Below are 9,165 nucleotides of genomic sequence, written 5' to 3'. Positions count from 1 at the left end.
AGGCACAGTCTTTGGTTTTGACTTTTTTTTGTTTAACACGGGGATCTTTTTTTGAAGATGAAACTTTAGGTGTCTTTTTTGGTAATTTGGAAGAAGACTTCTTTCTCTTAACTGACCCTTGGGTAGTGATAAACGAATTACCTTCACTATTTTCGTCAGAGTCAGAGTCCTCTGTTTCCTCTAGATTTGAAAACCCGTTTTCGGTTTCCAAAGGGGGGACATCAATGACCGTTTTAAGCATTTCTGCATATGTGCGCTTAGACCGTGCTTTTAAAGAAAGCTTAATTTTGTCTTTGTGCATTTTAAATGCAGTGCATACTGAAATATCCTCATGAGGACTTTCCCCACAATAAATACATTTTTCAATTTCCTTGTTGCAATCATTATCTTTATGAGGTCCTTCACACTTAATACATTTTGGTTTATTGCTACAGTAAGTAGCTGTGTGTCCGAATTTTTTGCAGTTCGTACAATTCATTACATTTGGAACAAAAAGCCGAACAGGGAGGCGAATTTTATCGACATAGACATGGGACGGCAACGCAGATCCGGCAAATGTCACTCGAAACGAGTCTGATGGGCGATAAACTTTTTTTCCCTCTTCATAAACTACTGAGTACAGTTGTTTGCACTCCAGTATTTTTACACCCTCAAGCATAGAGTTCTTGAAACGACCAACACCATGCTTGAGTAAATCATCTACCGAAAGACTCGCTTCGGTAACAACACCGTCAATTTCGACATCTTTGGAGGGTATGTAAACTTTATACTCTTTAATGAAATGTTCCGAAGAGACAATATCATTCGCGTGTTTCAAATTATTTACCACAACACGAATTTTATCGTTATTTACTTTTATGATCTCTTTGATTGAAGAGTATCGTGATGTCAAACCTTTAGAAATTTGGTAAATGTTTAATGGCTTTGATATACGTCTAAAAAAGACTATCCAAGGCCCAGAAGAGCTCTCCTGATATTTTTTCGTTCGTGGGGGTATAGGATTCATGCTAGGATTTACTTCCATGGATTCATCCATCACATTAAAATTTTTAATCAAACTTTAAAATAAGAAATGAAACCAACACTACACAGTACTCAATCAAAAGGAAAAGAAAAAACTTCTACCTTGAAATTGTTGTCTATCTCCGTTGCACTGCCGTGTAGATCCTCGTTGCTCTAGATGTTCTTGTTGGATGCTGATTGTTGGATGTGATGCTACTGCTACCTGACATCAAGCACCACTCGATTTCCGATTTACTTTTGTCTTCGCCAGCTGCAACCAGCGCAGGTCACCGGTGTATACCTGCGTGTTGTATGGCAGTGGAAAGACCGAGTTGTCTTGTCTCCTTCTTCCTTGTGCTCCGCACCGATATGCTTCTGCACCGAAGTGCCTTCGCACCGGTGTGCCTTTGCACTCTCCTGCTTCTGTGTGCCTTTGCACTCTTCTTCTTCAATGTGCCTTTGCACTCTCCTGCTCAGCACTTGTGGCTGTATATTGTGGCCTGGGTAGAGCTTGGGAAACGCCCTTTGTTGTTTCCTTCACCAGCTTGGCCCAGCACTAGGGCTCTCTTATGCAGCACGATTTTACGTTTTAACGGCTGCTGCCAACAGGTCTCTACCTGTAGTTCAACCGTTGTCGTATTTAACGCGTGTAAACTAACCAGCGTTATTAAACTGTACGCTTCTATACACAACCTTCTCGGTTGAACGGCTATTACTGAATGATCCGTGACATTAGTTTAATTATATTATTGATATTAATATTTCAATAAAACTGTTTCAGCTTCGAATATTACCAGAAAGAACGTGTTAAATACTAATGAAATAACCATTGTGGCAAATCTAGTAGCACTGGTTTCATTCCGCTATACGCCAACATAACGCTGTGAAGTGTGTGTGTGTTTCATCGGCTGTGCACAGAGATGCCAGATATTTTAATAGAAAATATGTATTACTTTGCATAGAAAGTCTATATCTATCTGTTTTAACTAATAAAATGATGTTAAAAGATAGCTCTGTAGATCTCCGTAAGTCATTGCCCTATTAATTAGACGCGGAAATTTTTTACCAATAATAATAATGTGGAAAAATCCTGGTGGGAACGGTTGTATCGTTTGAGTTGTATATCTGGCAGCGTTTAGTCAGCCATCTGGCAGCCATGCGTATGCGGGTGAGAGTGTAATAGTGGAATATTTTATTTTGATTGCTATCGCCATTGCTAATTTATAGGATGAATAAAAGATCAACGATAGGATGGATAAAAATCCTTTGAGATGAAATTAGGAGCAGAGTAGTGAAAACATCATTAGCGTTTTTAGCTGTTTTATAAATATTAGTTGAATTTTCAAGAAATGTGAATCAATTCTCAACGTGGAGCAAGGCGAATGAAGCAGTAATATGAAATAGTTACAGTGATTTTAGTGGCTAAATCGGGGTTTGAAGGCGACGTCCTTACAAATGAGATGAAATAGGGAGCCCTTACCCTAGATATTAGGTTTCAAATAACGTGACAAGTATGATCATTTATTCAGATTAGTTTCGTTTTCGAGGACCGACGAAAAAATCCTTGTCACGCTCGAACAGAATGATGATGTTCACATGCCTACGAGTTCCATTGCTTGAAAATACAAACACATTTTATGAGTTATACAAATAAAAAAAAGAAGATCTTGTTGAATTCACAACAAGTTGAATTAGCAAGCAAGCTAATACGGGTTATTGAAAAAATCGCCGGGAATTTGTGCTCACTGTTCACAATCTCAAAAACATGTAGTTTAAAATAAAATTAAATCAGTTGCACGAAAATTCTTGCAGCAATTTTATTTAAAACATTTTAATTATATGGCAATAATTAATGCCGCTATTGTCATATGACGATACACTTTATGCGCTAACCAGTTGAAAAACAAATGAAGCGAACTTGATTTCCTAGTGAGTTTAGAAACATGAAATTTTGTTTCAAGAAATAGCTTTTAAGAGTGTTGATTTTTATCATTGTATAAATGATCAAACTTGTTCAGACTTCCGACTTTCCAAATGCTAACTACTTTTCACATCATCTGTCAAGTATTACATATTTGAACATTGTAACAATTTTATTTAATTTGAAGTGTGTCTCATTCTTAACTATCACCCTTATTCTGAATAACGTCGTATCGTTTTTTCCCTCGTATTTCATTTGTATTCCCAATAACGCTAGCAAAATCAAAGGTAGCTATGATTCGATCGAACCACATTCGATCGAAAAATCAATACGTCGTTATTCAGAATAAGGGCGTATTTCTTGAATTTTCTTGAAGCTTATCGATTGCCGAGCTTACGTGCTTATGTTTTCTGGTACGACTCGGACGTTACTGGCGAAATACCAAAAGCAATGATAGGCAGCAAGGTCTTACAAAAACAATACGGAACAGATGTGTTACTCAAAACAAGACAAAAGACGTTTTTGTAAAAATTCTTTTACATAAATATCGTGATTGATAGTGGCTCCAACAGTGGAAATTCCATTTTTCAGATGACAGCTGTAAACTGTAAAACGCCTGCCAAACAAATCAAGTACTTTCTGAAGAAGTTTGAAATATTTTCCGTTTTCATGTACACTGTTACTTTAATATAGTGCATCGTAAATTTGTCGTCAAATAGTAATAGATCTGCTCTGGTCCAAAGTCAGTCCATCAATCCCTGTTTCGACAATCGATTACCCGTTTTCGAGGAAGCAAGCTTGCGGTTGTCCACAGAAAACAATTCCGTAAAGGAAGAACGCATTCCGCAAACGCCTGAGCAATTCTCGATCTTCCCCCGAGTAGCGAGTATCGTTACTGTCACGGTCCGTCAAGGTACACAATTTGAAAAGTTTTATCGCTAGTTGTCTGTGGCCAACCGTGACAACGACGGCGGTGGTGCAGTGGTTTTCTTGTTCGACGTTTGACCGTCACAAACGTTTGGGCAGCGTAGCCAGCATGGCGCACCACAGGTCGATGTGGGTGCACTGCCAAAAAGGCAGCAGGCGTGAGACTTTCTATGACGACAAAAACGCACACCCTCCTCGCACATCCTTGGTTGCTTGACCGGGTCCGGTCGGCAATCGTCACCACTGTCATCGGTGACTTTGTTGACGAATGGCCAAATTTCCTCCGCTTGCTGCGATGGCGTCGCAGTCGTCGTCGTCGTCGTCGTCGTCGTCGTCGATTACTCAATCTTTTTGTGTAATAGTGCGACATTTGTGCTGAGCTGAGCCGAATCGTCTCAAAGTCTACCGACTGACAGCACTCTGACGATGCATGCATGGTTTCCGCTTAGCGGTCAATATTTCCGGTACGAAACTACCAAGGAAAACAAGGAACCACCGGCGCGTGACGTTTTCTGGGCAAGTTGATTGCTATTGTTGTCTTTTTTTTGCTTACTTCGATCGTCTCACGGGTCTTCGTTTTTTTTGGGATGGCAATTTCCTTCTGTCTCTCGGTGTATTGGCGTTACAGTTTTTATTTATGTGATTTGAATCGGTGTCGGCTGAAAATGACGTACCATCTTTTTCGGTTTTCACGTTTCTCCGAATTTGTCACACACAACGCCACGGGTTTTATGACCTGTGTGTAATTTTGGAATCACGCTGCGAAGGAAATCAGTCACCATGGGAAACAAAGCGCACTGAAGATGGGTCGGTAGTGACTTGTTATGCGGGGTCCGCCGCTCGCTAACTCGCGCAACTAAGGCGACAGTGTTTTTGACATCTGAAGGAGGGACTTTAATGATGTCAAAACAATCGGAACAGCCCCATAATTGATATTTATTTACCTGCCTTTCGTTGTTGTTGTTGTTGTTGTTTTTTTTCTGCCGTTCCTCTCAGTGATTACCAGTTCGCTATGGGAAAGCAGATTGCGGAATGGGTTCAAGGTGGTTGGTCGCGGAAATGGACTACAGGGAGTGGAGAATAAATTCTTACCGTTCGTGTGTTCCCAAGGCTATATGCTCGAACTTCCGGTCTGGTCGCTTCAGTGATTTGTGGAAATTGCTTCACGGTGCCCCGACGACGGTAGTTCGGGTGATGAGCAGCGGATTGTATTCTCTGGGTGGAACGAAGAAAGAAGATTTTTTGTTTGGTCTTGATTGTCTGTCGAAATGTTGTTGTTCTATTGGCGATCAAATACGGCTCCTATGATTTTTTTTATCAACTCGAAAAATAGTACTTCTTCAATATGTCATTTTTTTATATTTTTCTCTAAAATATCTGTCAGAATGGTAAAAAAATTGATTTTTTAAAGACAGTGATAAAAAGTAATCATGTTATTCGTTAAATACTGAATTCTATTTCGATTTGGCTGCTTCGAAATTTATAATTGCAAAGTATCACAATTATTCTGTGGCAATGATTTGCTCGTTTTAACATACTTCGCAGTGGATTTTAATGTGCTCGGAATCATTGTTTGATTTCAATTGTTCTTCTATTGAAGCCAGTGAATTGAAATCTAATTTCCGGGAGGACGACGACTCCCTTCGATTCCCTTCCATGGTTGTCACTAAGTTGGAGATTTGGCTAGGTATGAGGTCAAAGACAAATAATAAGACATGAGGCTGCCGAAGAAACACTGAAATAATTTCGATTTATTGTAGAGTTCTTCTGGTACCTTATAAAATGACTGCACTCACCACTTGGCGGCGCGCAAGAATGATTGCATTGACATCATTTCGATTGGTAGTATGCCGTGAGTGAAAATGAACAAATGTTATCGTTGTCGCTAATAGTAACAAATTGCTTTGAGTTTTGAAATACTGTCCGACTTTTTCTTTGTTCAAATTCTCTTGGCTCCTGGAATTTTTTTCTGGCTACCTAGAGTTCCATTGATTCAAGGTTTTAGTCTTTTTTAAGGTGACCTGAATCACTAACAGTCTTTTTAAAGACTAACAATTAGTCAGCCTTTCTCAAGGCTATACAAAGAGAGATATTCTAATAGATTCAGTCTTTTTCAAGACTAAGAAATAAATCTGCCTTTTGTAAGGCTAACCATTCAATGAGCTATTCTTCGAACTAATCAGTCTTTATTAAGACTACCACAAAATCAATCATTATCAAGACTTTTCCAAACTAGAAGTCTAATCGAAGACTAATTTAGCCTAGTTAATTTAATTTCAAATTTCATTCATTTCAAAAATGCCTGCGTCCAACCGGAAAGGCAACAAGCCTAAGGCTAAAAATAATTCAATACGGAATAAATCACAACATTTTTTTAATAACATTCACGATTTTATAGAATCTGAATGTAAAAATAAAAGACAACGGACGGACTTTCCTTCCGTTGATCCTATGCCGTCTAACAATATCTACGAGATTCTTCCTGAATCCGATTGTAGCGACATAGAAGAAAATTCTTCAAAAATTCCCAAAATGGACGCTTGTCGTTCTGGGAAGAAACAACAATCCGTGCCTCCAGTGAAGGTGATGATTTCCGACTTCAAAGCATTCCGTACTGAGCTTTCTACTTTTCTTCCGGAAGTAAAAGGCTCATTTCAAATCGGACGAAGAGGAGAATGTCGAGTTTTGGTTGATGGATTGGAAGATTACGAACGTCTTATCCGATATTTGTCCGAGAAACTTCACAAATTTTATTCATATGATATAAAATCAGACAGACCCTTCAAGGATGTCTTGAAAGGCTTATCAAATGATCAAAGTACTGATGAAATTAAAAATGAACTAAAAGAATTGCTTGGTTTTGCCCCTTCCCAAGTAATACTTATGAAAAAAAGAGCGAATGGTACTTCTAAACCACGCTCTGGAATTTCCCATGAACTTTACCTAATACACTTCAATCGAAGTGACGTAAACAATTTGAAAACTTTAGAAAAAGTACGTTTCATTTCCCACATTAAAATTCATTGGGAACATTATAAACGGCATAATGGTATTGCAAACTTAACGCAATGTCGTCGTTGTCAAGACTTCGGCTATGGAACCAAAATTGTCATATGGATATACGGTGTTTGAATTGTGCTAAATCGCATTCGAAAGACGTTTGTCCAATGAATGAACCACTAATAAATTTCCATGTTCAAATTGCGATGTAAATCATAAATCCAATTATTTGAAATGTGCTGTCAGGGAAAAAAATTTAAACGCTCGTGCGCTTAGACAAGTCAAATCAACGACCTGTATTTACAGAACATACCTGAAAATCAAAAAAACCGTTACAAATGCCACGCCTAATTCTTCTAAGGCACTTATTTCTTCGAATTTAAAACAAAAACCAGGTACGCCTTCCAATTCGTCTTGTAACGAAAACAATTTATTGACAGGTATATCGACCTCGTCATCATCTTCTTCTAATGACAGTTACGCTTTGGTAACAGGTAGACAACTACCACTTAATTCTTCTAATGTAAATAATCAAAACACAGGAACGCCTTCCAGTTCATCTTCTAACGAAAACAATTTATTAATAGGTAGATCGGCTAAATCATCTTCTTCTAATGGTAGTTACACTAGTCTACCTACCAATATTCCTTCAATGCCGTTCGCTTCTTTAAACGAAGTCGATTTAGGCGATATAACTGAAAATAAAATGATCTACCTACAAGATCAACTTTTTCAAATGATCATCCGAACGAATTCGACTTCATCACTTTTTGAAGCATTTCAAATCGGATGGCAATTTGCAAATAATATTATAACGAATTTAAAATTTAACAGTGATGTTAAATAATTATTTGAATATTTTAAATTGGAATGTTCGTTTTTGAAGTGAGAAATTTAAAATTTGAATAAAGTTATTGAAAGCTTGGGAATTGAAGTTAAAACCATTCATGGAATTTATTTCATCGCTGGAGCATATTTGACATTCCAAAGCAATGCGGCGAACAATTAAATTTCTTTAAAGGCGATTTGCAAAAACTCACAAGATATCGACCGAAATTTTTCGTAATACGGGACTTAAATGCTAAGCATGTCCAGTGGAATTGTAGGCAAAATAACAGTAATGGTAAAATACTTCATAATCAACTCTCAGCTGGTTACTTTACAGTTCTTCATCCCAGTAATCCTACTTGTTTCTCTTCCGTGAAAAACCCGTCTACAATTGATCTGGTTCTAACGGATCAAAGTCACATTTGTAGTGAACCGATTACTCATGCTGACTTTGACTCAGATCATCTTCCAGTAACATTCAGACTTTCCAACGAAGCTATAATTAATCCAATTAGTTCTATTTTCAACTATCATAGAGCTAATTGGTTGGATTACAGATCTCACATTGAAAATCATGTGGATCATGAAACTATTTTAGAAAATTCTGCGGACCTCGATACAGCAATTGATAATTTGAATCATTATATTATCGAAGCTAGAAATCTTTCAGTTCCCAAAGCTCAAACTAAATTAAATTCTCCTATCATCGATGACAATCTTCAACTGCTCATTCGCTTGAAGAATGAATGTTCGTCGACGACAATATCAACGTTCTCGTGATCCTGCTATGAAAAACATAGTTAAAGATTTACAAAAAGAAATTAAGCATAGATTTACACTTTTGCGGAATGAAAATTTCGCTAAAGAAGTTGAATAAATTAAACCTTATTCTAAACCTTTCTGGAAACTTTCCAAGGTTCTTAAGAAACCTCAGAAACCAATTCCTGCTCTCGAGGAAGGAAATCAAATACTACTTCTTACAAATGGAGAAAAAGCTCAAAAACTTGCTCATCAAATTAAATTTGAACGTTGTGAGTCCTATTGAAAATGAAGTCTCACTGATATATGATCATATTTCAACTCAATTGTTATTACAAGATGACATTATTGAGACGAATTTTGATGAAATTAAGTCAATTATTAGGAAACTTAAAAACATGAAGGCTCCTGGTAATGATGGAATTTTAAATATTCCTATTAAAAATCTTCCCGATGTTGCCTTGAGACTCCTGGTTAAAATGTTCAACAAATGTTTTTCATTAGCTTACTTCCCAAAAAGATGGAAAAACGCTAAAGTAATTCCTATCCTGAAACCTGATAAAAAACCAGCAGAAACATTAAGTTTTCGACCAATTAGCTTACTTTCTTCTATCAGTAAACTTTTTGAAAAAATTATCTTGTTGAGAATGATGTCTCATACAAATGAGAATTCAATTTTTTTACCAGAGCTGTTTGGATTTCGTCATGAACATTCAACTACTCATCAA

The 9,165-nt window shown here is 37.3% G+C and overlaps 1 long non-coding RNA gene across 1 annotated transcript; it reads right to left on the bottom strand.

Annotated features, from left to right (window-relative positions):
- Positions 1-3,138: 3,138 nt before the first annotated feature.
- On the bottom strand, positions 3,139-5,125 carry LOC131427988 (uncharacterized). The gene is made up of 3 exons (XR_009229330.1): positions 4,943-5,125; positions 4,795-4,860; positions 3,139-4,730 (listed from the first exon to the last, which is right to left on the bottom strand). It is a non-coding gene; the product is annotated as an uncharacterized LOC131427988 (long non-coding RNA).
- Between the last annotated feature and the right edge of the window lie 4,040 nt (positions 5,126-9,165).

This window comes from Malaya genurostris, chromosome 2 (genome assembly GCF_030247185.1).
Source record: "Malaya genurostris strain Urasoe2022 chromosome 2, Malgen_1.1, whole genome shotgun sequence".
NCBI lineage: Eukaryota > Metazoa > Arthropoda > Insecta > Diptera > Culicidae > Malaya > Malaya genurostris.
This window is presented reverse-complemented; position numbering and strand designations above follow the sequence as displayed.